This window comes from Pyrus communis, chromosome 11 (assembly GCF_041283825.1).
Source record: "Pyrus communis isolate YQ-2024b chromosome 11, ASM4128382v1, whole genome shotgun sequence".
NCBI classification, from domain to species: domain Eukaryota; kingdom Viridiplantae; phylum Streptophyta; class Magnoliopsida; order Rosales; family Rosaceae; genus Pyrus; species Pyrus communis.
Genome location: NC_142575.1, coordinates 29,570,416 through 29,596,239, shown reverse-complemented (window position 1 = coordinate 29,596,239; position 25,824 = coordinate 29,570,416). Strand labels below are relative to the sequence as shown.

The 25,824-nt window shown below is 38.5% G+C and overlaps 3 long non-coding RNA genes across 3 annotated transcripts; 1 reads left to right on the top strand and 2 right to left on the bottom strand.

Annotated features, from left to right (window-relative positions):
- Positions 1-13,387: 13,387 nt before the first annotated feature.
- On the bottom strand, positions 13,388-13,942 carry LOC148693251 (uncharacterized). Its single transcript, XR_015953534.1, has 3 exons — positions 13,915-13,942; positions 13,734-13,774; positions 13,388-13,630 (listed from the first exon to the last, which is right to left on the bottom strand). It is a non-coding gene; the product is annotated as an uncharacterized LOC148693251 (long non-coding RNA).
- Positions 13,943-14,305: 363 nt separating this feature from the next.
- On the bottom strand, positions 14,306-15,281 carry LOC137741826 (uncharacterized). The gene is made up of 5 exons (XR_015953533.1): positions 15,207-15,281; positions 15,048-15,119; positions 14,892-14,963; positions 14,701-14,807; positions 14,306-14,350 (listed from the first exon to the last, which is right to left on the bottom strand). It is a non-coding gene; the product is annotated as an uncharacterized LOC137741826 (long non-coding RNA).
- A 7,102-nt stretch (positions 15,282-22,383) lies between these two features.
- LOC137741831 (uncharacterized) lies at positions 22,384-24,140 on the top strand. The gene is made up of 3 exons (XR_011069340.2): positions 22,384-22,580; positions 23,482-23,568; positions 23,842-24,140. It is a non-coding gene; the product is annotated as an uncharacterized LOC137741831 (long non-coding RNA).
- Positions 24,141-25,824: the final 1,684 nt, after the last annotated feature.

The window sequence follows — 25,824 nt, the reverse complement described above, 5'->3', positions numbered from 1 at the left end:
AACGAATGAGAATGCAAGGGTTTTTATAGGAGGAATGGAGATGTATATGGCTGTTTGTTTAAGATGCAAGTGGCTAATTAATGATGGAAAATAGTTAGGAAAGCATGTGAAAGCTGAAAATGCATATGGGGTACACGGCAATGATGCTTGTTGGTGCTGAAATTGCATGTGTGTGAGGTGTGTAGGTGCTGAAAATGCATGTGAATGCATGGCATTTGAAATGATTGTTGTTTGGAATTGAATGTGAAGACATGTGAAAGTGGAAATGCATGTGAAGATGTTGGAAATGGGAATGAAGGGGATACACGGCAATGTTTGGAATGTGGAGAAAAGGGTGCATGTGGTTGTAATGTTTGTTGGTTAAAGATGCATGTGGATGTATTATACAATGGGAAAGTATGTGATTGAATTAAAGGATGCAAAGTGAATGAATCATGAATCATTGTGGATGAAAGGTGGAAGTGCATGTGAGATGTTTGGAAAGGAATAAAGAATGAATGGTGGAAATGTGAGTGAATGATGTGCATGTGTGAGAATGCATGTGGAATTAAGAGGAGTATGGAAGTGAAATAAATGAATGATATGTTAAGTGATAAGTGAATGATATGTGGTGAGTGATAAGTGAATGGTTTGATAAGTGATAAATGAACTAGTTTAAAGGGCTAGGGTTTAAGTACATAGAATGGGCCTAAAATAGGTTGGTTTGTATGGCATAATGTGTTTGATTGGGCTAGAGGTTTTCCATGGCTCAAAGGATTTGTTTGATTGGGCTAGGCCCTTTGTTTGATGTCCCCAAAGAGCATACAAGGCTTCAATTTCGTCCATCCTCTTTGCTCCATGATTAAGCTATCCAAATCATGCCCAAAAATGCTCCAAATGGCCTCAAAATGCACTTTCTTGCTCCCTAGGCCCTTAGAACCTGAAAACACACAAAAGAAGCATAAAGGACTAAAATAACGAGAGAAACATAACGTAAATGCACGAGAACAAGCCATTTAAGTCGCATGAATATGCTCCTATCAAATACCCCCACACTTAGCTTTTGCTAGTCCTCGAGCAAAACAGAATAAAAACAAATAAACAAAACGACACTAAACACGTAAAACACAACCTAAACCTTCCAACAACCGTCTTAGGGATTTCCAATGCACATGACAAGTTAAAAATCATCATTCTCACAGATTTTAGTCATCTTCACACTTAAGTACATTCTTAATCATAGTCACCATATACTAGTTCACAATTAAGCATTTAAAACCATGTTTTGAATGTAGTAACATGCCTTAGAGAATTTGCTCAATTCCTTACAAGATATGCACTCGATTTTCACTCAGAATTTCTAACTACACACCCTAATCTAGTCATATGTGAGAAGATTGATGTAACATGAAAACGAACACTCACATATAAGTATCACAAAGAACGCAATTTCTGGAGTTAATAAGCATGTTTAGATATGATCTCATGAATGGAATGCTACTACTTAGACGCGAGAACCAGTGACACCATAAGTTCATACCAAGTTCAAACTCCACAAATTGAAATACACAACACTCAAGATAGAAGTCAAGGGTTGTAACGGGGCTTGGGGTATGTGGATAACAAAGAAGGGATATGGAAAACAAAGGTTCTTAAAGAAATAGTGAGCAAAGCATTTGAATCAACTTAGAATTCACTTTTGAATGAAAACTCAACTTTTGAACAAAAAGGGAGAATTTAGACAATTTACGCCCAGAATTGGTGTTTTGGAACCTTTCTTCAATCACTTATTCTGATCTAATATTCTTTTTTTCTTTTTTTTTTTTTTTTTTTTTTTGAATCTCAAAACATAAACACTTAAACATTCTCTCCCCCACACTTATTTTCTTTCATAATGTAACTCAAAAGGAATTCAATTAAGTCATGCTCACTATATTTTAAGAACAAGGGTGGGGATTGTCCTAAACTAGGCTAGGTGAGGAAAATGTGGGTAAACAAAGAATAAAGGCTAAACAAGGATCAACGGGGTTAAAACTTACACATATACGAAGTATGGGAAGTAAGGCTATTTGGCTATGGTGGTGGTCACTACACAACTTCTTCTTGAATATGTGTTATGCAAATCAATAACATGCTTTGAATGAAATGGGCATGAGTTCTAGCATTTGGAACTATATGATGAAACGCCTTCTAAGTAGTAACCAAGCAGAGAATAATGAGATCATGCAACGACTTTAGAAAACAAGAAATCACAGATTATACTCTCCAAAGAACGTTATAGGCTCAAGTCTCTCAGGGTTGTAGCGTTTGTTTGAGTTCCTTCCTTCAAGCATGTTACAAAAACGAATTTTTCTTTTATGATTGCATGTGAAGTCATACATTATAACCATAACTAAACATATACCATGGGTAAATCAAACTTTCCTCTATGTTTATAACTCTTTTTAACAGTCATGCAATTACAAACCAAATCCTTATCATTGTGTTGGAAGGTATCCTAAGACACAAACACACACACAAAAACAACTTTAAAACAACTCTTTTTGGGTTTTTCAAAACAATTTTTCAAATTTTTATGGGATCTTCGAATTTTTAAGACAAAACACACTAAAACAGTTTTAAAACAGTGAGAAACAACATGTGAAGTGATAGGTGATAAAATCCAACGAATTTGCATCAAATATACTTAGTTACCCCCCCCACACTTAAATCAAACATTGTCCTCAATGTTTTAAGCATAGATTCACACAAAGCATAAGTAAATACACAAAAAGCACTTAAACATACTAAACATGGCATAATGTAATTAACAAAGAGAAGAGTTTAGAGACGCAAATCTGGTTATAGAGTGTAAATTCCATCTTCTCCTTGGTAATTGCATTGAGGCTTTGATCTTTGTGATTCCACAGGCTTACTCTTGAACTGGTTTCTGCCCATCGCTGATTTTCCTTTGTGCTACTGGGCTGGAGGATTCTTTTGGTCTTCCCCGAAGGTCTGAGCTTACCCCTTTGGTCTGTTTCTTTGTTCAATCTTTCCAATTCGTATTGAAAAGGTTTGGAGGATAACTCAGCCTATGTTTGTCTCCACATGCTTCAATGTATCATTTTCACTTGCCTTACTCGCTCCCCTTTGCAGAAGTGGTCCCTTCTCCGGAAGTGTATCAACCGTTGAAGATGACTACTCGAGAGCAACGCTAGGTAAGCAATCAGGAATAGATTCCAGGCAGTTGGCTCCAGAACGGAAGACTGACTCCAAGTGCCGGCTGATTGCTTGTTTTACTTTGCCATGCGAGTAAGAACAAGGACAAAGAAAAAGACAGGGAAAGAGCATGATATGAGATACTTTTGCTTTTGACCTTGATGATATGAGATACCTTTGCTTTTGAAGAAGTGGTTGGTTGAATCAGCATATGTATTTGTTGTGCTGTTTCTTCCTGGGTCATCTGTACTCCAGGCATCTGGTATCATCTTTGGGGAAGAAGAAATAATTGAGTATTTCGAAAGGCTTTGCTGGGAGTGCGCCCTCAGAGGTGAGGGTGAGTTGGGCATTTTCTTCAGGTTTGCCCTGCCATAAAAGACGAAGGTCGACATATATAGAGATAATATCAAGTGGTGGTACTTTTTACCTTTGTCGACAAACGTTTTGATCCCGCAAATCCGGCTTTTTGAAATAATGGCGCCTCTTCGATCTCTGAACACGCCTCTTCGATTTCTGAGCAGGCGCCCCTTCGATTTCTGAACGACGCCCCTTCGCTTCCTGAACGACACGTGGTAGTGCAGATGCGGCTCCTTTTGACAAAGCTGCACGCGTCTTCTGAAAAGCTGAGAAAACGTCGCCGAACTTTGCGCTTGTCGGCTAAAGATGTGTAGTTGCGATGATGGCCTCCACGTGTTGTCTGAAAAGAAGAACTCTTTTGACAAAGTTGAACACGTCTTCTGAAAAGTTGAGAAAGCGTCGCCTAAATTACGCCGGAAATTCCGGCTTTTTGAATCGGTGGACGCGTCGCCTTGGCTTCTTATTGAGGTATCAAACACCGCCACAAACACACTCTGAAGATTTCCCATTCTTGAAAACCGACTCCGGCCCTTTGAAAATTTACTCCATCCACCCATTCTCTTTGAACACTTTTGAAAAAAATGGCAAACTCATCGAACCTTAGCTTAGATTTGAGTCTCAGCAGCGATCCGGTTGCGCCCCGTCAAGGTAACGTATGGCGCCCTTCTTTTTTTTTCTTCTAACGGTCCTCTTTCAGGTGAAGACTCTGTGATGCAGGACGCCACAACAGCTACAATAGTAGCTAGGAACCTCCTCACACCAAAAGATAGTAGGCTGCTGTCAGGACGGTCCGATGAGTTGGCCGTTCAAGAGTCCCTCGCACTTAGTGTTCAGTGTGCGAGTTCTGTGTCCAACATGGGCCAACGCCTGCTTGCCCGCTCCCGTCAGGTGGAATCATTGATGGCAGAAGTGGAAAGTCTCAAGCAGGAGATCCAGCAGCTGAAGTATGAGAATAGAAGTTTGCACGTGCTTGCAAACAACTATTCGACGGGCATGAAGAGGAAGCTTGATGAGCTGCAAGAGTCTGAAGGTCGGATTCACAGTGACCGTCAAAGGTTTTCGTCTTTCCTCCAGAGGCACCTTTTTCCTGGCTCATCCAGCGCTTGGCCAAGTATTGAGGCCTGGAATGCTCTATCTTCGATGCCTCCCGCTCCGATGCCTTCTGTTCCTACGCCTTCCGCTCCGATGCCTTCTGCTCCTACGCCTTCCGCTTCAAGAGTAAAGCCACGTAGTGGGGCCTCAAGCAAACAACCTTTATGAAGCACCATCTTTCTTTGTTTAGCAGTGCCTATCAATAAATCAAACATTTTCTCAATGTTACAATCATAGACTCACACAATTAATAAACAAACAAACAATAACAACTAAACAACCTAACAAGGCAGAAACGAAATAGCAACAAAGAAAAGAATTTTTTTTTTTTTTTTTTTTTTTTTTAAATTTTTATCAAATTTTCGGAGTTTTATACCAAGACACTATAAAACACACTAAAACACTCTAAAAACGCTTAAAACAGCAAGAAACAACATTTTAAGTGATAGGTGAATAAATCCCACGAAATTCATGCAAATACAAATTGTTTACCCCCCCACACTTAAATCAAACTTTGTCCTCAATGTTTTAAGCAGAAAGTCACAACAGAGCAAGCAAATAAACAAATACGAGAAAGAAAGCAAAGTAAAGGCAGTAAAGAAAAAGAAAGGAATAAAAATAAGTCTCTTAAAGGGGTTTCCAAGTTCTTCTCTATTCGGATGCATGGGTTGCCTCCCACGAAGCGCTTTCTTTTACGTCTTGCAGCCGGACGGTACCTCCGTTTAAGCTTGACTAAGTTCCACGGCATGGAAGGGTACCTCCTCCACGACATGCTCCTCAAACATCTCGTAATAGGGCTTCAATCGATGCCCATTCACTTTGAATTCTTGCTGCGTCCTTGAACTTTTGATTTGCACTGCACCATGAGGGAAAACATTAGTAACAACAAACGGGCCAATCCATTTAGAACGCAACTTACCAGGAAACAAACGTAGGCGAGAGTTGAAAAGTAACACTTTCTGCCCAACTGTGAAGGTCTTGGTTCGAATCATTTTATCATGGAATGCTTTGGTCTTGGCTTTGTACATCCGGGCATTCTCATAGGCTTCATTCCGAATCTCCTTAAGTTCATTCAATTGGAGCTTCCTATGAACTCCCGCTGCATCTATGTCCATGTTGAAAGTCTTCACGGCCCAATGTGCCTTGTGCTCTAACTCTACGGGCAAATGACATGGCTTACCATAGACGAGCCGAAAAGGTGACATCCCAATGGGTGTTTTGTATGCCGTACGATATGCCCACAGTGCATCATCTAAACGTAAGCTCCAATCCCTCCTTGTTGGTCCAACGGTCTTCTCCAAAATTTGTTTGATTTCTCGGTTAGACACCTCGGCTTGGCCATTTGTTTGAGGATGGTAAGGTGTGGAGACCTTATGGTTGACATGGTACTTTCTTAGCAATGCCTCAATGGTCCAATTGCAAAAGTGAGACCCTCCATCACTTATGATTACTCTCGGCATTCCAAACCTAGCAAAAATGTTAGTTTTCACGAAATCTGCAACCACCTTAGAATCGTTAGTACGGGTGGCTTTTGCTTCCACCCATTTAGAAACATAATCAACGGCTAGCAAGATATAAGTGAAACCATAAGATGGAGGGAAAGGGCCCATGAAATCAATGCCCCAAACATCAAAAATTTCAACATTAAAGACAGGGGTTTGCGGCATTTGGTCCTTGGTACCTATGTTACCCATTCGTTGGCAACGATCACAAGACATACAAAAGGTTCTAGCATCCCTAAATATAGTCGGCCAATAAAAACCACACTCTAAAACCTTGAGGGTAGTGCGTTGTGTGCCAAAATGACCACCACATGCATATGTGTGACAAAAGCTTAGAATTGAGTGAAATTCAGAATCATGCACACATCTACGTACAATTTGATCTGAGCAATACTTCCACAAGTAAGGGTCATCCCAAACATAGAAACGTGCATCATTTTTAAGCTTATCACGTTGGTGCTTGTTTAGTTCATTTGGAATTTGTTTAGCCACCAAGTAATTCACTAAATCTGCATACCATGGTTCACTTACCTCAATGGAAAGCAGCTGCTCATCGGGAAAAGTTTCAGGGATAGGTACGGCATGTTCATGCTCCTCGTGGATCATTCGGCTTAAATGGTCAGCCACTACATTCTCGCTTCCTTTCTTATCCCGGATTTCAATATCAAATTCTTGAAGAAGAAGAATCCAACGGATAAGCCTCGGCTTTGCTTCCTTTTTCGTGAGCAAGTACCTCAAAGCTGCATGATCAGAATAAACGATTACTTTAGTACCAATTAAATATGAACGAAATTTATCTAAAGCAAAAACCACAGCTAGAAGTTCTTTTTCCGTCGTGGAGTAGTTCAATTGGGCATCATTGAGAGTCCGAGAGGCATAGTATATGACATGCGGCCGCTTGTCTCTTCTTTGTCCTAGAACAGCTCCTAATGCATAGTCGGATGCATCGCACATGAGCTCGAACGGAAGGCTCCAATCTGGAGGTACAATAATGGGGGCCGAGACTAGCTTCTCCTTGAGTTGGTTAAATGCCGAATTACACTCTTCATCAAACTTGAATGGCACATCTTTTTGAAGCAATCGGCAAAGAGGGTTGGACATCTTGGAGAAGTCCTTGATAAAACGCCTATAGAACCCTGCATGGCCAAGAAACGAACGTACCTCTCTAACCGAAGTAGGAGAGGGTAAGTGACGTACAAGGTCTATTTTCGATTTATCTACTTCAATTCCTTTTTCTGAAACAATATGTCCTAAAACTATACCTTGTTTCACCATAAAGTGACATTTCTCCCAATTCAAGACAAGGTTAGTTTCAACACATCGTTTCAAAATTAAGGTCAGATTATCCAAGCAATTATCAAATGAACTCCCAAATACACTGAAATCATCCATGAAAACCTCAATGATCTTTTCAACAAAATCAGAAAATATACTTACCATACACCTTTGGAAAGTGGCCGGTGCGTTGCATAAGCCAAATGGCATGCGACGATAAGCAAATGTTCCAAAGGGACATGTGAATGTGGTCTTCTCTTGATCATCCGGGGCTATCACAATTTGGTTATATCCAGAGTATCCATCAAGAAAACAGTAAAAAGCATGACCGGCTAACCTTTCGAGCATCTGGTCGATGAATGGCAAAGGAAAGTGATCTTTCCTAGTCATGGCATTTAGCTTCCGGTAATCGATACATACTCGCCATCCAGTCTGAATGCGTGTAGGCACGAGCTCATTCTCATCATTCTTGATAACAGTTACTCCGGACTTCTTGGGAACGACTTGAATTGGAGAGACCCAACGGCTATCGGAGATAGGGTAGATCACTCCGCAATCCAAAAGTTTGATTATTTCCTTCTTCACCACTTCCATCATCGGAGGGTTGAGACGGCGTTGAGCCTCTCGAGTTGGTTTAGCCCCCTCCTCAAGAAGTATACGGTGCATGCATGTGGTAGGGCTTATTCCTTTAATGTCGGCCAAAGTCCACCCTATGGCCGTTTTGTGCTCTCGCAGCACCCTCACAAGTTTATCCTCCTCCATTGCCGTGAGACTTGATGAAATGATGACGGGCAATGTTTCGCCTTTTCCCAAAAACACATACTTCAAATGGTCCGGCAACGGCTTAAGTTCAAGCGATGGTGCCTGAACAACAGAAGGTAGCATCTTAGTGGAAACTGAATTTGAAAGTGAGAGTGGAACCTTACCATATTGTTGTGGCAATGACTCAAGGGCTGCCACAACCTCAATTATTTCTTCACTAGAACCCATTGCAAAGAATTCCTCCTCCTTGCCGTGGCCTTGCATTGGCCCAAATCCTTCATTTTTGCGCTCTATGGCCTTAGTGATGGTTGTTTCCAGGGCGTCCTCGTTCAATTCTTCAAGGTATACCTGCGCCAAAGAATCGATAACATCAATGGAAAAACAAGAATGGTCATCAACGGGATATCTCATAGTTTCAGAAATATTAAAATCAATCACTTCCCCATCGAATTCCATTGTCAAGGTGCCTTTGTATACATCAATCTTCGTTCGGGCCGTCTTCATGAATGGCCTACCAAGGAGAATCGGCAAAGATGTAGAATGGGCTGAATCCTCCATGTCTAGGACGTAGAAATCAGCCGGAAAAATTAAATGGTTCACCTGCACAAGCACATCTTCCAAAACTCCTTTTGGATACGCGTTAGAACGATCGGCCAATTGTATAATTACACCATCTTGTTTTAATTCACCCAAATTCATAGATGCATAAATAGAATAAGGCATGACATTTATGGATGCACCTAAATCAAGCATGGCATGTTCAAAACGATTATGTCCAATCACACAAGGAATCGTGAAACTACCGGGGTCTTTGCACTTGGTAGGCAGTTTACGTTGCAAAACAGCGGACACATTCTCGCTTACCTTCACTACCTCTTTGTTTGCCCTTCTTCTCTTTGTATTGCATAGGTCCTTGAGGAATTTAGCATACTTTGGAACCTGTTTGATTGCATCGAGAAGCGGTATGTTCACTTGCACCTTCCGGAACGTTTCAAGAATGTCCTTCTCGCTTTCTTCCTTTTTTTCTTGCATGAACCTGCGAGGAAAAGGTACATTGGGCAGATTAGGACGTGAAGTACATGAATTTGAACTTAAATTACCTGATTTGGCCGAGTTAGGGTGATCTGCCTCAGGTTGTGTCGTCTCTTCATCTACTTTCTGGGCAGATTTGGGATTGTTTGGCTCGGTCCCAACTTCTTTTCCACCCCTTAGGGTGATGGCCTTGGCGGATTCGAATCCTCCCTTTGGATTGACTGTGGTTGAGCTAGGAAGCTTTCCTTGCTCTCTAATCTGTCCAAGGAACTCAGAAATCTGCCCTATTTGTTTCTTCATATCCGTCATCTCCTTCTCGTTATTTGCTATCCGGTTGTTTTGATTTTGCAACCCCTGCGAAATAGAGGTTAGTAATTGCATAGCTTGATCACTTTCCAAGGACGTACCTGAATGAGATGATGCCGAAGGTTGTTGGGGTTGTTGGGGTTGTTGGGGTGCATACAGCTTGGAATAAAAACCAGGGGGGTTTGGCCTAAATCCTCCTTGTTGGGCAGCTTGTTGTGGCTCCCTCCATTTGAAGTTTGGATGGTCCCTCCATCCGGCATTGTAAGTGTTCGAGTATGGGTTGTTTTGATTTTGTCCTTGGAAACCAATTGCATTAGCAGATTCCCACCCACCATTCTCGATTAGTTGAGGGCACTTGTCGGATGGATGCCCTTGAATTGAGCATACGCCACAAACTTGGTGTTCTTGTGCTTTTGGACCAATCACAACCTGAGAAACAAGAGAAGTAAGATTAGCAAGTTGTGATTGAATTTCAGAAATAGCACTCACCTCATTTACACTTTGTTGTCGTGGGGCTTCCCTTTGACCCACTCCTTCATATTGTTGAGCGTCGAGCGCTCGGTTGGCTATGAGAATCTTGGCATCCCTTGGTGTTTTGTCCACCAATGCTCCTCCCGCTGATGCATCAAGCATTTAACGTTCGATAGGAAGGAGGCCCTCATAGAAATATTGAAGGAGAAGTTCCTTCTTCATTTGATGTTGAGGACATGAAGCTACAAGGCCCTTGAAGCGCTCATAATAAGCCGGGAATGTCTCGCCATGATTCTGTTGAATACCACTAATTTTCTTCCGTAGGAGAATCACTCTCGAAGTAGGGAAGAACTTCTCCAAGAAAGCACGCTTCATACTCTCCCACGAAGTCACAGTTCCCGGGGCTAGTTCGTAGAGCCAATCTTTGGCCTTGTCCATAAGTGAAAATGGAAAGGCCTTCATCTTCAATATACTCCCATCCACATTGACGGGGGTCATGCTCGAACAAACCACCTCGAACTCCTTCAAGTGTTTGTTGGGGTCTTCCATAGACAAGCCATGGAACTTCGGAATATGGTATAACAAACTGGATTTGAGTTCAAATTCCTCAGTCTTCCCCTCTGCAGCCGTGGGGTATTGGATACAAAGAGGCAATGCATTATCCAAACCCGAGGCTGAAAGCTCCTTGATTGTTCTATTATCTGCTGCCATGGCTTGTTCTTCTTCAAAAATCTGATCCGTGGGCTTTTCTTCTACACCTACTTCGTCTTCTTCAAGCCCAGGTTGTGGTGGCTCTTGTTGACTCCTCGTTCTCCTCAAAGTGCGTTCAAAATCACCGTCAAAGTCGGAGATGTTCTCTATAATAGGCCGAGAGCTACGAGTCATACACAGTACCTAAAAAAAACAAGGAAACAAACAAACTAAGAATCTGAAATAAGAATGCACGAAAAACAAAATATAAAAATAAAGACAAAGGATTAGCAAAGTTGCTAATCCCCGGCAACGGCGCCAAAATTTGGTGCGAGATTTACTTGACACTCAAATTAAACCCTCGTTTGACAATTGTAGTAGAATGGATAAGTGAGGGATCGTTCTAGACCGGGGATTAGGAGGGCTTGCTAAAACCTTCTAAATTGACTTAAAAACATAAAAACTAAATTAACAAGACTACTATGACTCAGAATGGCTTTGAAAAACTCAAATTGTCTAAAACAATCAAATTGACTCAAATAGAAGCTAGAACTTGATTTAGACGAATTTGCAAGTGTTTATGACTCCAAAAGCTTAAAGATACAAAAATAAAACAAATACGAATGATTAAGACTCAACGAAATATGGGGGAAATGTGTTTGGACGATATTAAATTAAAAAGACAGAATATAATTAAAGGCAAAATGTAAATATGAATGTGATGAAAATATGGATGATGGAATAGCCAAGGGGTTCTTCTCCACACATGTTACACTTGCAAACAAAATTGATTCTCAGTTGGTCTTTCGATAAGTTGTGAAACTCAATGCTCCAAGTTAATTAGATCCGCTTAGATTAACTTTCAGATTTCCCTAAATTCGTTGGATTGAATGGAATACGCATTACAACCAAATTATTCTTAATCAAAGTCCCTAACTATGGAATACGCATGATAGAGACATTCAACAAAGATCATTAAGTTCAACGGAAATCATAAACATCGACGAGGCATTCGTTACTATGGAATACGCATGAAACTTATGCCAAGAATTCGTTTAACGCGATTGTTTATAAGCAACCTCAAATAACTACTTGTGAATATGAGTTCATAACGATTAGGTGAAATTCACTTATATTCTAGCGTCATATTTATGCATGAAAATTAAGCTTGCAATCTCAATGAACATACATAAATAAGTTATCAATCAAACAGTTAAACGAATTGAATCCACAACTTATGAAATTCCAACCAAACGTAATCAATTCAAATTGCAAATATAAACATAGTTTCGAATCACCCCCTAGCTAAAGGGGGTTTAGTTCCTCATAACTTTGAAATCAAAGAAACACCTAAACATTCCAACAACTCAAACTGAATTGTATGAACGTTTAGGCACTCTTCTCTTCCATTACAAAACAAAGAAAATTGAATTTAAACATTGAAATCAAAGAAACACCTAAACATTCCAACAACTCAAACTTGAATTGTATGAACGTTTAGGCACTCTTCTCTTCTTCGTTGTTGTAGCACAAGGTCTAAGGTGAGTTTTTGGGGGATGAGGAGTGGTTGGAGTGGTTGGAATGAAGAGAAAATATGCAGAAAATGAAGGGATATGCACGGCAAGAATGGAGGTATTTGTGGTGTGTTGTGTATGAAAATGAGATGTGAATTGAATGGGGAGTGAATGAATGCCAAACGAATGAGAATGCAAGGGTTTTTATAGGAGGAATGGAGATGTATATGGCTGTTTGTTTAAGATGCAAGTGGCTAATTAATGATGGAAAATAGTTAGGAAAGCATGTGAAAGCTGAAAATGCATATGGGGTACACGGCAATGATGCTTGTTGGTGCTGAAATTGCATGTGTGTGAGGTGTGTAGGTGCTGAAAATGCATGTGAATGCATGGCATTTGAAATGATTGTTGTTTGGAATTGAATGTGAAGACATGTGAAAGTGGAAATGCATGTGAAGATGTTGGAAATGGGAATGAAGGGGATACACGGCAATGTTTGGAATGTGGAGAAAAGGGTGCATGTGGTTGTAATGTTTGTTGGTTAAAGATGCATGTGGATGTATTATACAATGGGAAAGTATGTGATTGAATTAAAGGATGCAAAGTGAATGAATCATGAATCATTGTGGATGAAAGGTGGAAGTGCATGTGAGATGTTTGGAAAGGAATAAAGAATGAATGGTGGAAATGTGAGTGAATGATGTGCATGTGTGAGAATGCATGTGGAATTAAGAGGAGTATGGAAGTGAAATAAATGAATGATATGTTAAGTGATAAGTGAATGATATGTGGTGAGTGATAAGTGAATGGTTTGATAAGTGATAAATGAACTAGTTTAAAGGGCTAGGGTTTAAGTACATAGAATGGGCCTAAAATAGGTTGGTTTGTATGGCATAATGTGTTTGATTGGGCTAGAGGTTTTCCATGGCTCAAAGGATTTGTTTGATTGGGCTAGGCCCTTTGTTTGATGTCCCCAAAGAGCATACAAGGCTTCAATTTCGTCCATCCTCTTTGCTCCATGATTAAGCTATCCAAATCATGCCCAAAAATGCTCCAAATGGCCTCAAAATGCACTTTCTTGCTCCCTAGGCCCTTAGAACCTGAAAACACACAAAAGAAGCATAAAGGACTAAAATAACGAGAGAAACATAACGTAAATGCACGAGAACAAGCCATTTCAGTCGCATGAATATGCTCCTATCAAAAGGCGTGCATTCATGTACAGTTGAGGATTGGCCATATAGAGTCTAGCTTTATTATTAGCTATAAGGGTGTCCGTAGTTTGGTCATCATCAGTGAAGTAACCAGTGTTGCTTAATGCCCAATTTGTTGTGCTCTGGTAAAATGATGAAGGTCCAGCTGAATCTGTGTCAACATCATATGATGTATTTGTCTCTCCAGGGACAGTAAATTCTTCCCCACCACAATTTATACGGAGAGAGTAGTACAAATCTATGAAAAAAGAAAGTGGAGATTAGTAGGAGTTGAGGAGGAAAACTAAAAAAGAATGAACCGAAAAGAGAAAGGTAATCATTTGTGTAGAAACTCGGCCTACATGGTGGACATTGTGCAGTTCTGAAACATGAAACAATTCTCCTGATAGAGTAATTCAGTGTACAGAAAATGTTAGCAATCATAAATGAGAAGAAGTTGGAAAAAAAATAGTGCAGAATACACCGTTGGAAACCGAAGTAAATTTATAGGTGCATGCTTTGAGACGATTAATTTGAACTTACAAACTATTGTCCTTTGACGAGCTTGCAAATAAGTTCCTGCAGAAATTAGCACACATGAAAAGTTAAGCTTGCACCACAAGACACAAACAGAAACTTCAAGCTAATGAAAACATTCTTACATGCTGCCTGGTGGTAGACAACCTCCATCCCCTATGGTGAGGTTGTTATATGAAAGATCACTGCACAAAAGAGCTATGATGCAAATTGTTTTCCATATTTAGTATTTGCGTACAAAAGGAAATAAGGGTAAGCAGAAAGAGGTAGCATTAACATGGCTGGAATGAAGTTTTTAGACCATAGTTTTATATCTATTTTAGTAAAAAACAGCATAAATTTCCTTACTAAGCAACTATAAAGTAGGATTGGAAAAGAAGCTTACATGACGTCTTTCGGCCAGGTAGGTACGGGTCCAGTCAGCAAGTTTCCAGTTAAGAATCTAAAAATAATGAATACATAAAACTCAGTAAAGAATATAGTATATGTTCTTAGGAACTTCTTCGTAAAGGTTTGAAAATTTGAGTTTGCCAACTCTGAGTGCATTAGATCAGTACTTCCATCTGAAAGACAGATCTAAGGGTGATCACCTTATGTCACTTAATTGCATGAGTAGTAATGACTCTAATGAATAAACTAAATTTTATTGCAGTATAACCCGTGACTTATAATTATAGTAATCGTGATTGGAAATACTACCAGCTTGTCATGCTGGGTTGTAACAAAACCATTGAAGAATGTCTGCGTGAATTTCATATAAGAAAGACAAGATTGGTCACTCGAATTGCTTACATATAATCCACTTTTGCTAGACTAGCAAAGCTACTTGGAATTCCAATTTAGCCATTTGCCCAAGATATGGAGGTAGCCGTCCAACAAGGTTGCAACTCCTCAACATCCTGCAACAGAAACACCGAAGCTTTGAGTTTATAGAAGACTTCCAGTACAGACGGAAATTTTGTGTCATGGAACCATTAACTCACAGTGTCTTCATGTTTTTCATCTTATCGAGCAAAGGAATGGGTGATTCAGGTCCACTCAAGTCAGTGATTCTCCTGCATGTTAAAATTGACCATGAACATAAATTTCACATTTCGCTAATTGTTTTGTATTTATAAATAAAGACGAGATATACTAACAAGTCAATTAAGCTTGTCAAAAGAGAAATGCCAGAAGGAATTGGCCCTGTCAAACCGCTAGCCTGAATCAATCTGTTTCAACGAGTCATAACATATTAATTAGTGATAATATTCAGAATCAAATAGCAGAAAGATGACACACACAAGAAAAACACTCACAGTTTTTTAAGACTTGTCCAGTTCCCAATAAAATCAGGTATCTACCTGGAAAAGTGACTGTCACTAACCCGACAGCATAATGATTGAAAAAGGGAAAATACTACCGGTTAGTATGAGAAAGTAGTAGAAAAAATGTATAAGCACTCAGGAAACCTTTAAGAAGAAATAACCACAGAAGCTTACAATTCCTTTATTTTGGTAAGCATTGCAAATGTTTCTGGCAACTCCCCAGTAAAGTTGTTTGAGGAAAGTAGCCTAAGTGTGAAACAGATATAACAATATATCAATGATAAAGAAGTAGATGATTTATTGGTGAAAACATCCAGAATTTGTCTACAAGAAAGAAAATTCCAAATAAACCAAATACTTTTTAACACGGTAAAATTTGAAAAGGACTCTTACATTCTTTCTATGTTGGCCCAAGATCCAAGCTCCTGCGGGAGAGGTCCAGATAAATTATTGAAGCTGATGTCCCTATACAAACAAATTCAATTCCATTGATTAAAACAAACATCATTAAGGATCTGCATAGAATCAAATGGGGTAAGTAAGAAACAAATGCGCAATCAACACTCACAAATTCTTCAGGGTGTTGGAAATTCAAATCAAAAAAGGGTGCTACTAGCTATTGTTGAAAATCAATGTCAAAGTTAGGCATGGAAAGTTAGGCAATGTTAGGTATGGTTGAATAAAAATTATTAGGTGCATTTAATGTGCTTTGTGTGGTAATAAATAATCTTAGTTTAATCATTTGGTTTGCTATAAATACCCAAGTTCTCAAGCATTGTAAATCATCCCATCCAAATCCCACTTCCAATTGAGAAGAAGCTTGTAAGCTTTCTTATTCCAATAGTTTGTAAACCTTTTCATATATCAAAGTCCAAGTGTTTTGCCAAAGCTTGTTGCTTCCCTCCTTTCTCTATTTCTTTCTTTGTCCAATTTTATTTGAGAGTGCAAAGAGAAAGAGGTGTGATAGAGTTTGTAAACTTATCACCCACATATTTTGGTATTGAGTTAGTAAACTGTCAAATACCAACAATTGGTATCAGAGCCAGAATACCATTCTGGCAGGTGCAGCAGTTATGGCGTCCAACTTAGTGCAACTCCAAGTTCCCACATTGAAGAAAGAAAATTATGAAAGATGGTGCATCCAATTCAAAGCATTGTTTGGATCACAGGAGCTATGGGAAGTTGTCAGTAGTGGGTATGTTGTACCCACTGCCGAGCAAGAAGCCGTATATACTGCGGATCAAAGGAACACTCTCAAGGACTTACGAAAGAAGGACCAAAAGGCGCTGTATCTTCTATACCAGGGTTTGGAAGATTCAACGTTCGAGAAGGTTGCAGAAGCAACAACGAGCAAGTAAGTATGGGATACACTCAGTACAATCTACAAAGGAGTAGATCGAGTCAAGAAAGTGAGGTTACAATCACTTCGAGCAGATTTTGAAACTGCTCATATGAATGAAGGGGAGAGCATCTCCGACTATCACTCAAGGCTCATTGTGATAGTAAATCAGATGAGGAGAAATGGCGAGAGACTCGATGAAGTACGAGTTGTGGAGAAGATACTCCGGTCACTCACATCTAAGTTTGAGCATGTGGTGACTGCCATTGAGGAATCCAAGGATTTGGAGGTGATGAGCGCAGAAGAGCTACTAGGATCCCTCCTAGTTCACGAGCAACGCATTCAGAAGAATGCAAGCCCCACAACGCTAGAGCAAGCTTTGGAGTCAAAGTTGAATATTGACAAACCAAATAAAGGTCGTGGGCAGTGGAACTCACGTCGTGGGAGCTCATCCAACCGTAGCCGAGGACAAGCCCGAGGAAGAGGTCGAGGCTATGCACAAAATCAAGGTCAGTCTCAGGAGTGGAGATCTACTCGAGGAAAGGCGCATATCCAGTGTCACAACTGTAAGCAATATGGACATTATGCCAATGAATGTTCACATAAAAATGGTGAGCATGTCAACATGGCAGAATCAAGTGGAAATACTGATGAAGAACTTACAGTCTTACTAGCACACCATGATTCCAGAAGCCAACAAGATGTTTGGTATTTGGACTCTGGTGCAAGCAATCACATGTGTGGAAAGAATGAGTTTTTTGCCGAACTCAAAGAAGGGGCCTATGGATCTGTAAGTCTTGGTGACTCCTCAAAGTTGCCAGTTGAAGGCAAAGGGAAGATCAAGATCATCCAGAAGGATGGAAGAGAAGAATACATCTCCGATACCTACTACATACCAGGTATGAAGAGCAACATTCTGAGCATTGGTCAACTGCTCCAGAAAGGGTACATTATACATATGGAGAACATTCTTCTCACTCTCAGGAATGCAAGGAGAAAGCTTATTGCACGTGTTCGAATGTCAAAGAACCGGATGTTTCCGTTGAATTTGAACACAAAGATTGGAAGCTGCAACATCGGTGTAATGGAAGATGAGTCATGGAAATGGCATCTTCGATTTGGCCATCTTAATTTCAATGGCCTAAAGTTGCTGTCAAGTGGAGGAATGGTTCGTGGTCTACCCCAGATTGAAGCCACACGCCAAGTATGTGAAGGTTGTGTGCTTGGCAAGCAAGCACGACTATCGTTCCCTGTTGGTGATACATGGAGAGCAAAGGCACCACTGCAGTTGGTGCACACAGATATATGTGGTCCATTGGATCCCATGTCTTATGGAGGTAATAGGTATTTTATTACCTTAATTGATGATTTCAGTAGAAAGACTTGGGTCTATTTTCTCAAGGAGAAGTCAGCTGCCCTAAAAATTTTCAAGGAGTTTAAGGCACTCACAGAGGCAGAAAGTAACCACAAGCTTGTGGCTGTGAGATCAGATAGAGGTGGAGAGTACACCTCCAATGCTTTCCAAGCATACTGCAAAGAGCAAGGAATTAGGCATCAACTTACTGCTGCCTATACCCCACAGCAAAATGGGATAGCCGAAAGAAAGAATCGAACCATCCTTGACATGACAAGGTCCATGCTTAAGGAGAAGAATTTGCCAAAAGAGTTATGGGCAGAAGCTGTAGCTTGTTCGATTTATTTGTTGAATCGATGTCCAACAAAGAGTGTCAAGAGGATGACACCACAAGAGGCTTGGAGTGGATACAAGCCGAATGTTACACACCTAAGAATTTTTAGGTGTGTTGCATATGCTCAAGTTCCAGAAGCCAAGAGGAGGAAACTTGATGATAGAGGTGAGAAGTGTGTGTTTGTGGGCTATAGTGAAGAGTCCAAGGCATACAAGCTCTACAACCCACTAACTGGCAAACTAGTGGTTAGTAGAGATGTCATCTTCAGTGAGGAAGAGACATGGACGTGGAACAACAAAGAAGTCAGTAAAGAGAAGATTGTCTCCACTGATTTTGAAGAACCAGAAGTTGTACCACCGATTGAGCAACAACCTGCTCAAACAATCACAACAACTCCAGTGCACAGAATTGCAAGGAGTGGTCCTACATCTAGTGAGGAAAGCAGCTCCTCAACTCCAGTGAGGTTAAGGAGTCTCACAGAGATTTATGGACAAGAAGAAGAAGAAGAAACCAACCTTTTCTGCTTGTATGCAGACCACGAGCCTTTCTCATTCAATGAAGCTGTGGAAGAAGATTGTTGGAAGAAAGCCATGGAAGAAGAGATCCATGCCATCGAGAAGAATGACACTTGGGAGCTGACAAAGCTCCCACCAAATCAGAAGGCTATTGGTGTCAAGTGGGTTTACAAGATCAAACGCACTGCAGATGGGAGTGTGGATCGATACAAATCAAGGCTTGTAGCAAAGGGCTACAAACAGAAGTATGGAGTGGACTATGATGAAGTCTATGCTCCAGTTGTGAGACTTGACACGGTAAGATTGCTAATCTCTCTTGCCGCACATCATAAATGGAAAATTTATCAACTAGATGTCAAGTCAGCCTTCCTTAATGGAGTACTTGAGGAAGAAGTGTACGTGGAACAACCGGAAGGCTTCCAAGTACAAGGAGAAGAAGATAAGGTGTATCGTTTGAAGAAGGCTTTGTACGGCCTCAAGCAAGCACCACGAGCTTGGAACTCAAGGATCGACAACTACCTTCACCAAAATCGATTTCAGAAATGTCCATACGAGCATTCAGTTTACATGAAGAATGGTGAAAAAGGGGAGTTCTTAATTATTTGTCTCTATGTAGATGATTTATTGTTTACAGGAAACAATGAGGCAATGTTCCATGAGTTCAAGCAATCCATGTTCAGTGAATTTGAGATGACTGACAATGGATTAATGTCATACTTTCTTGGCATAGAAGTGAAGCAAGAAAGTGATGGTATCTACATCTCTCAACAAAGGTACATGAGAGACATATTGAAGAAGTTCAATATGGACAAGTGCAACACTGTCAATACCCCAGTCGCAACTGGATTGAAGCTGTCCAAAGGAGGAGAGGGTGAGTTTGTAAACTCAACAGTGTACAAAAGCCTCGTTGGAAGCCTAAGGTACCTTACAATCACAAGACCTGATATAGTTTATGGTGTTGGACTCGTGAGTCGATACATGGAAACACCAAGGGAGTCTCATTGTCTGGCCGCCAAGAGAATTTTGAGGTACATAAGAGGTACTCTAAACTATGGTCTATTTTATAATTTTGGTGAAGATGCAAAATTATTTGGTTATTCAGATAGTGATTGGGGAGGTGACCAAGATGAAAGGAAAAGCACAACTGGCTATGTGTTTTTTCTAGGATCAACAGCTTTCTCATGGACTTCAAAGAAGCAATCAATTGTTGGTTTGTCATCATGTGAAGCCGAGTATGTTGCTGTAGCCTCAACCGTGTGTGAGGCAATTTGGTTAAGAAATCTGTTGAAGTCAGTGTGTCATCCACAAGTGGAATCGACTGTGATTCACGTAGATAACGTGTCTGCAATCAAACTTGCAAAGAATCCTGTTCAACATGGAAGGAGCAAGCACATTGATACCAGGTTCCATTTTCTAAGGGACCATGTGAAGCAAAAGACAATTGAACTTGTCTACTGTCACACCAAGGAACAAGTGGCAGACATCTTCACAAAGCCATTGCCAATTGAAACATTCCGGCTACTGCGTGAAATGCTAGGAATGAAGGCGTTTTGATTTGAGGAGGTGTGTTGGAAATTCAAATCAAAAAAAGGGTGCTACTAGCTATTGTTGAAAATCAATGTCAAAGTTAGGCATGGAAAGTTAGGCAATGTTAGGTATGGTTGAATAAAAATTATTAGGTGCATTTAATGTGCTTTGTGTGGTAATAAATAATCTTAGTTTAATCATTTGGTTTGCTATAAATACCCAAGTTCTCAAGCATTGTAAATCATCCCATCCAAATCCCACTTCCAATTGAGAAGAAGCTTGTAAGCTTTCTTATTCCAATAGTTTGTAAACCTTTTTCATATATCAAAGTCCAAGTGTTTTGCCAAAGCTTGTTGCTTCCCTCCTTTCTCTATTTCTTTCTTTGTCCAATTTTATTTGAGAGTGCAAAGAGAAAGAGGTGTGATAGAGTTTGTAAACTTATCACCCACATATTTTGGTATTGAGTTAGTAAACTGTCAAATACCAACATAGGGTGGTGATGTCTCTGAGCTCTTTGGGGATAGAACCCGTCAAACGATTTCCAAAAAGGGTTCTGCATCAAAAACTATAGTCTTAAGATCACTTTTATCAAGCAAGAGGCTCAATAACATTAACACGTTCGTCGATACGAAGGCAATGAACTGCATGTGTTCGATTCAATATTTATGATTCAAACACCTCATGACCACGGAAGCTCATTATCATGAACAAAACCCAATGTAGTAGATTTATAGTTTAAGAAAGAAATGGCTGAAGAACATTGGAGTGACCAAATAAAGTAACAAGAACATGACATGAGCATCAAACACAAAAATGTATGCAGTGTGGGAGAAGAAAGTACATGTTCACAAGTGGAAGAGAGCTCCATTCTGGAGGGATGGTACCGCTCAGGTAGTTGCGGGTGAGGTCGCTGAAGGAGAAAGAAAGAAACCAGTTATTGTCTCATTGACAACAAACATAAAGGTAAGCTATATATGAAATTAGAATAAACCATTTACACGACACAAAGTTATTTTCTTTTTACTTTAAATAATGTAAACTTGGAGGGGTAAAAATGTGCTTACATTTCTTGAAGATAGATGAGATTTACCAGCTCTAGTGGGAGTGTTCCTTGCAGATCTTGGGATTTTAGAATTCTGTGTTTCATTGGAAAACAGGGTTTCAAAGATTAGTTGCAAATTAACAGACATTCATTATGCATCTATCCTATGACTAAAAGGAAAAGCTGCCACATAAATGAGACCAAAGAGTTAAAACACTAACTTATCACAGAAAATACTTACTTAAACAGGTAAAACACTAACTTATCATAGAAAATACTTACTTTTGGTCAAGGAATCAAATAGGAAGAAGGAACTAGTTTTCTTACTTTAAAACCTAAGGAAAATGTCCAATGTTCTTTAGAAAGAATAAAACTTGAGGAATCACACAAACGGTAAATGTGTATTTGTTACAAGCACGTTGTGAATCATTCTTTCATTGACTTTGTAACTAATAACTAGGTCGATAAAGAGTTGGTCGTGTATAAGAAGTATGCAAGAATCATGGTGACTGAAAAATTGTACGTTGATCAAGTATGCAAGAATCAAGCCTAAATACAGCACAGCAGTAGGCATTGCTGGCTCCTGGCCAGTTGAAAAACACATTGCTGTAGTAATTTAGAAAATTGGTCACATCCCACGAACTCGATTTTGCAGATAAGCTTAAACTTGAATTGCGGTACATGGTAGGTTGTAATTGATGTTTCATTGGTCATTCAACAAAAGAAATGGATTACTCTTTCTGCATTTCTTGAATTTCAAGGCACAACAAGGTATTATTAGACCAAGAGAAACTTCCAATTGGTAGCTGGTTGAAGAAAAATTAAAAATCTAGAGGGTAAACTGTAAAGGATTTGGGAAAATGGAAACCCTACTAGGATCTAGAGATATCAGAATTACCTTATACCCAATGGTAGATCACAAATTCAATATATACTAAAACTGAAAAACAATTGAAACACTGTTCATAAAAACAGTGTAGTTCCGATTTTGTCCTTGCTTAGTTTGTGTTATTATAAGTCTGCCATTCTGTCAGCTGAGTTCTTGAGCTGTCGTTTACTCTCTTGGACGGCACAACGAGAAAACTCAATTTCCTCCTCCACGTCTGCGTTCCGCTCGACTTCAATTCGAACCAAAAAAATCTCCGACAGCCCCCACACCCCATCAAACCCTAGAAATCATTTCTTTTTTGGGCATCCGGAGGGCTCCTCCTTATTTCTCCCTGCACTTTGTTCTCTCCATTTGATTCAATTTCGGTGAGTTCTTCGTTGATCCTTGCCTCATGATTTCCTAATTTGATTTTCTTGGGCGTCTGTAGGCGTCATTTTGATCTGGGTTTTCTGCGTTGTTGCTTTTAGTTTTTGGGTTTTAATTTTTTCGGTGGTTTGATGAATCTGTGTGCAAGTATTTGTTGTTTTGTTAAATTAGGATTTCAAGGGATTTTATTTCTTGTAATGAATTTTGGGATATTCAATCAAGATTTTAAATTATTCTTTGAAATTTGAGCTGTATTTAATTAGAATTTTAGATAGATTGTTAAAAATAAAGTTTTAACGAAAAATTCACGGTACTGGTCATTTTAATGAAAAATCATATTTTGATACTAAAAAGTCAAATATGGTATTATTTACTTTATTTTTTATTTTGTTTTTATTGTTAAAACTTTAAGTATTCAAACCATTTTCATTAGTTTTTCTTTGTTAAAATCCTTAGAAATCCGGATGTATTCAATTAAGATTTTTAAAAAGTTTATAACATTTCAGATGTATTTAATTAAAAATTGATTTTAAAGAATTAGAGAAAGTTGAGGAATTAAAGGGAAATAGAAAGATTTTATAATGTATTTTAAGTATTCACAAATCTCATCTATTCTCATGAGATTTCGAGAGAATGGAATTAAAATTTTATATGAAATTTTTACAAATCAATTAAACTCTATAAAAATTCATGAATTTATAAATTCATTAAAATCTTTTAAATTCTCAATTGAATACACCCTAAAAAAATTGAGTTATACTGATGAAATGGGTTTCTTTTGGGAATGCTGATTAGTAGTTTGGATGGCTTGCGTATAAGCATACAACCCATATTGAACTCCTTCAATTATATTCCTTTATGAATAGTTTAATTGATACGGCCTATTTGTTGATGAGATAGTCCATCAAAAGGTTATGGAGTTCTACCAAAAGTTTATGGAGTTCAATGCAGGAGGAATTATCTGTGGACCTGAAAGATGAATTTAAGGTAAATTGCACTAAAGATGGTAGTAACCCATCTTTGCCTGCTTCCCCTCTACTTGGCACTTGCACTAGTTGTGACAGATTTTCCTTTTTGGTTCCATCTCAAGAGTTTGTCAAGGAGAAAGTTCGTGAAGGAAATAAATCTAATCGAGAAATTTTTTTTTTTTGGCAGATATCATGCATTACATTTGGGTGTTTGAACAATGTTTGTCTAAAAGTATACTCTGTTTTTTAGTGTGCAACTTTTATTTTCTCTTTCCTATTATGTATTTAATAGGCCAAAGAAGCCCGGAGAAAAGCTATTGAAGAAAGGAGTGAAGAAGCTAAAGCAGCATTTGGAAGTATGATGCAAGTTCTACTATGTACTTACACCAGATACTCCTGACATTTCAAATACAGTAACTTCCAATTTCTCCCCAAACTGATATTTTGGTTTTCTCTTGGTATATGTGAAACCAACTTGATTTACGTTACAAGGGTGAGGGTTGAGGATAGTTGGCAAATAACAGAAGTACGTAATTTGTTGTCTAGCGTATATAAAACAAACCATGGAATAAGAGTGTCGTTTGGCTACAAGTTTTTTAATTAATGTAGGAATGGTTTTCTTATTTTAACTTGCCAAATGCATAAATAAATAGATTATTCTGTAGTATTTCGCTATAGTGGTCTTAATTTTCTGTTTTTTTTCGTTTTTTTTTTAACCAAAAGATCAGAGGTCTGTATTTTTGTTTTTGAGTACATCGTATTTTTACACTAAGAGGAGGGGGAGTTTGGCTAAACCACACAAAAGACAGCCTAATTTAGTATTGAATTCGTCATCTAAGAGATTCAAACCTAAGATCTTTCATTTCTAAGTAAAAATGAATATCACTAGACTGAAGTATTGAGTGTCTTATTCTAATTTTAGATGGCTTAATCTGGCATATTCTGTCATTTTCATGTCTAATTAGGTACTAATGTTTCTACTTTATGTGTTCTGTAAATTTTTTGTCATGAGTTATTATTATTTACAAGGAAATGCTTGAGTTTGCAATTCAACGCTTAGATTTAATGTAATTGTATTTTATCGTGTTTCTGAAGAAATTTACATACGGTGAATTATTTCTGGGGAAATCTATATACGGTGCACTTTGACAATAAATTACTAGCCTTCCTATTGATTTCTTATAATTAATTTGGAATGGTTGGTTTCAACGGCCAACTGAGAAGGAAGGAATGAGATATAGCCATTGAATTAGGGAGCTCATTATCGATTATTGGCCTGATGTAAGTACTCCACTTTATGTTTTTCTATCTACCTCGTTTTTTCTTCTTTTGTTTAAAACAAAAATCTTAGTTCTAATAAAAATATTAACCTCTTTAACACTTAGCATATGAATTTTTTTTTTTTTGTCAAACAATAGATTTTGTTAGATTAGCCAACGACGGAATTCAAACTCACGCTATCATGTAAAGGTTTAACTCATTTTCACCAATGTGATAAAAAGTCACTTACCACTTAGTATATGGATGAATTGGCCCAAACTAGAGTTACTATATTTTATGCCTCTTTTCTTTCTATTTTTGGACTCAAGGAGGTATTTAATATGTCATAGAAGGTCAAAGGCCTTTGCTTTAATTTCCAAATCATCAAATTGAATGTGCTTATGTAATCTTAATATTGATTTTATTTTTTTTTTTTCTTTTTATTAAGGAAACTTTAACGAAAAATTTTCGGTACTGTTCACTTTAACGAAAAATCACATTTTTACACTAAAAAGTCAATTATGGTATTATTCATTTTACCCTTTATTTTGTCATCATCGTTAAAACTCAAAGTTTTCAAATCATTTTCATTAGTTTTCCTTTTTATTTATTAGTATTTGACTCTTCTCCTATTCTCCCTTTTGACCCTTTTAATCTTTTTTTTTTCGATTTTGATAATTATTCAAATGAAATTAATTAATAAGTTGGATTTTATATTAATTTAATCTAAAATTTTGTAAAATATGCATGGGAGTTCAAAGTCGGGAGGGGTACGCACATATTAAGCATATGTATCTCAGTTAGATTGTAGATTTTGTATGTAAATACTATGTATCTCAATCAGATTGTAGGTTTTGTGTGATTTTTAATAAGATTATCAAATCTTTTCTATGTTAATAGTATGTAATACACATCAAGTATTATCTTTTGTATATAAATAGTACTAGATACAAAGTTTTTGTATGATTTTCAAGCCCATAGTATCACGCGGGGTATTCCTTGTTATACTTATATA